The sequence below is a fragment of the Coenobita brevimanus genome, chromosome 80 (genome assembly GCF_032717465.1).
Source record: "Coenobita brevimanus isolate Jiangsu-jjx chromosome 80, ASM3271746v2, whole genome shotgun sequence".
NCBI classification, from domain to species: domain Eukaryota; kingdom Metazoa; phylum Arthropoda; class Malacostraca; order Decapoda; family Coenobitidae; genus Coenobita; species Coenobita brevimanus.
The window spans coordinates 35,547,565-35,552,057 of record NC_137033.1 but is presented as its reverse complement, the minus strand read 5'-3'; positions in this window follow the sequence as shown (position 1 = coordinate 35,552,057).

Below are 4,493 nucleotides of genomic sequence, written 5' to 3'. Positions count from 1 at the left end.
TGATAGTTTGGGGAAGAATCCTGATATCATGAATGATCTCCAGACTAAGCTTTCTCATCTACCTCCCAAGGAAAGGCAGGAGTTTTCGGCATTACTGCAGGAGTACCCGCAAGTGTTCCGTGCCACTCCAGGAAGAACCACTGTGTTGGTGCATGATGTCGATGTTGGAGAAGCAAAGCCAATTAAATTGCCTCCTTACCGTGTGAACCCAGTGAAAGTTCCTCTCATCGAGAAGGAGCTTGGCTACCAGTTGGACCACAAGATGATTGAGCCCTGTCAGAGCGAGTGAAGTTCTCCTGTCACTCTGGTCCCTGAGCCAGGTGGGTCACAGCGGCTTTGCATTGACTACAGACGTGTTAATCAGATAACCAAAACAGACACTTACCCTCTCCCTCGTCTGGAAGATTGCATAGACAAGATCGGAAAGGCTAGGTACATAAGTAAGTTTGATTTGTTAAAGGGATACTGGCAAGTACCTATGACTGAACGTGCTAGGGAGATCTCATGTTTTGTAACATTAGGAAAGACCTTTGCATGGTCTGTAATGCCATATACAGATTGTTTTAGAGTAATAAGAAATTTCCTTTGTAAATTTCTTTTTCTTTGTGGGGAGGTGTTACATAGCCTATGATTTCATCATCCTTTGTGTAATTTTAACGCACAGTTGCTGCATGTTTGATCACGAGCGTGTTCTGCCTCAGTCCCCCCCTTCTACCGTTATAGTAGAGTAAGTCGTTCTCTCTGTTATTCAGAGTGGGATTTTCAGCTCTTTGTCCCCATGGCTTCATTTGCGCGTCCTTCTTACAAGTTGTATCAAGCTCTCCTGGCCCCTTTATAATGAGCTCAGTCTCTGCATCATTGCCACTTAGATCTGCTCCTCATTTTGTTCACATCTCTGTCCTCCCCTGTACAGTTATTATTATTGTGAGTGCTCAAGAAATCTCCAAACATCTAGCAGCTGTGTGTAATTTGAGTATAAGTGTTATTGCATTTTTTCTTGTACTGTGTAGCATAAGGTTAATTCTTAGGCCTAGTGAGGTTTTTGATTGATGTTGGGTTTTATGTCAGTCATTTTTGATAATAGTTTGTATCTGTAATAATTTATCTTGCATTAACTGAGCATTACCAGGTGTATTTTCATTTTATCAGGGCTGACTTAGATAAATTTACTCTTGCTAATTTCGTGTTAATAGAGGCTATTGCAGTTAACCATATATTTAACCTGTTTATTTGCCATTACATTATCCTTATGAGTTCTGAATGTTTTGTTGTTAGTTTGAGCATTAAACTTTAACTTGTAATTTTACCTAACTCTTTTGTTTTGAACCTGGAACTTTACGGGACAGTAGTGATTTTTAGCATTCTCACTTAAAGTGTAGCCTACATTATCTTTCTCTGTTCCGTAACAATATATATAGAGATAGATAGATAGATAGATAGATAGAGATAAAGATATAGATAGATAGACATAGATAGATAGATAGATAGATATAGATATATAGATATATGCTTATATATTTTATATATACGTATATATCTATATATCTATCTATCTAATATATATATATATATATATATATATATATATATATATATATATATATATATATATATATATATATATATATATATATATATATATATATATGTGTGTGTGTGTGTGTGTGTGTTCCACCAATCTGCTTACTTGGTGAATGGACAGACAATCATTTTCATTTTTCTCACTTCCAGTGTTAATGTTTTGTCTTTTTTTTTTTTTTCATCAAAGTAGTATTATGTCTTTCTTTTCTATATGCTGAAGTCTTTCTCTGCCTGATTTTCTGGCACGTCTTACTTTTGACCTGTCTATAACTAAATTCTTGTTTTCGGGTGAAACAAGTCCAGCACCCACCACAGCAGAAGTGGCAAATGAAGCGGCACCTCTATCACTCACACCAAATCGATCAGCTTCTCTCGCAACCAGTTCACAGTTGATTCGCCTTCGTGATATCTTAATTTTTTTCCCCAATTTTTTTTCTACACTCAGACAATATATTTCATCTGTACCATCATATTCCAAACTATCATCAGTATCATTTATTTCCTCCATCCCACTTTGACCTTTCAGACAGAATCGCAAGTTTTCAATTTGTAGTTCTCTGCATCCCTCTTTCTTTTTGCTCGTTGTAACAGGATTTTTGTTTCATTTACATCCGCTTTTCCATTGTACATCTATCTATTTCCTCTTTTACCTGAAAGGAACTCTCTTTCACTTACAGGCACCCTTCTTTTCTTTGAAAACTTACACTATTCGAAGGATTTACATTTGCAATAGGAGATATCAAATAGCATATGAGTTTTATATTTTTCGAGCTGTTTGTTGTAGCAGTCTTTCCCCTTGTTTTTCACTACGGTCTTGTACTTCGGTAGAGAGGTGGCCTGCGGTCCTACCGGACCCAGGTTCAAATCCCCGTTGGGGCAGGGAACAGTTTAAGGATTTGAATTTCATACAAAGCAGACTTTACCGATCTACCAGATGACCAGCCGACATGTGGTAAAAATACCCCCGCTAATACCAATACACCAGTCCTGTACGAGACAGCCCTAGCATGTATTCAATATGGACGGTGGGTGTCAGCGCCGAAGTGGTGACATGTACAGTAGAGGTGTATAGTAGGAGGACTACTGGTCCTCGGGAGCAGGCTGTGAAGCCTATGCCCAGGGTCAAAAACATAAAAAAAAAAAAAAAAAAAACAGAATTGTTGTCCAAAACCAGCTGTGTAACTCTTGTTAGGTGAACACAAGGAACTGAAGCTTTTTCCCAAAGACACTGAAGTTCTGATCCAAGATCCTTCGCTATTTCCTTCACTGACACTTTTGATTTTTTTCTGTTTCAGCAAAAAGTAAGTGTCTTTCCACATCCCACTTCGCTGGAAGTTGCTTGTCACCAATAGTTCTTAAAGTGCCAAAAATATCATGAGTTAAGGCAGAACGAGTAGTGTGAGCCATATTTGTGGTTCTCTGAGATATTTAGCTATTTCACCATTAATACCTGAAAATGAAAAAAATAATATGACAGCAAAGAATAGTTGATTAATAAACAACAAAAAACACGAAATACAAGGTCTGATCTATGAGACACTTACGACAGCACTGATGCGCCAAAATCAATTAATGGCGAGATATTGACGAGGCAGGCACCACCTCTATATGAACACAGATTACACCATAATTTTGCCTTCATGATACTTTTATTATGGATCAACTTTTCTTTGGTATTACAATTTAAAATTCACAAGTTGGATTTTTCGACCCAGTCTAATATACAGTATACCTATATCTATATCTATATCTATCTGTCTATATACAAGGTGCTACCCAAATGTTCCAGTAGTTTGAAAAGAGGGAGCCAACCGTTTGCAGTTTTGCCTTTTGCCGCTAGGAGGAGTCAGCAGCACCCCTTGTGCGTCAGTGTGGCCCCGGCTGTGTCTGTGAGTGGACGTGTTGTTGAGCTATGCTTACTATTGTAACGTGGTGTGTAGGTGGTTTGGCGGTTTTGCAATGGCGGACCAATGGCGCAGCAATGTCAAGTCGATGTTGATCGTTTTCTTCGATATCCAAGGGATTGTTCACAAGGAATTCGTCCCACCTGGTCAATCTGTCAGCGGAAAGATTTACTGTGAAGTTTTGCAGCGTCTGAGGAAGAACATCCGCTGCAAACGTCCAGAATACTGGAAGAACAAGGACTGAGTCCTGTGTCATGATAACGCCCCCACCCAGACATCAATTGTTGTCTGGTAGTTCCTGGTTTCTGCTAACACGGTAATCATTTCCCACCCACCCTATTCGCCTGACCTTGCCCCCCTGCGACTTTTTCTTGTTTCCCAAGATGAAATTACGGCTGAAATGTAGTCGATTTGACTCGATTAAGGAGATCCAGACAGAATCGTAGGAGGTGCTCAGGACCAGCATGCCTGAAGCCTTCCAGGGATGCATGGACTCGTGGAAAAAAACGCTGGGACCACTGTATACATGACCAAAGGGACTACTTCGAAGGCGACAGTGAGAACTAGGATGTAAGGTTACTTATTTTCCTACAATATTCATATTACTGAAAGTTTTGGGTAGCTCCTCGTGTATATATATATATATATATATATATAAATATATATATATATATATATATATATATATATATATATATATATATATATATATATATATATTACATGTATTTTATACATCTTACATTCTTTGTATTTTTATTTTTGATGAGTATGTTAGCTGTATGAGTGAGCATATAAGTATAAACAGTCTTACACAAATGAATGAAGTGTAAATGACTGTGTAAACCATTTCACTGTGCATTCATTTAATATCGGATAGTTCTCTCATTTTCGTACTTTCTTTTTCATTAGGATTATCTCTCATCTCACCACGTCCTCACCTCAGCTGATGGCCATAAAGATGATGGACGGTGTTTGAAGATGATGGTTGATGACTGATTATAGATA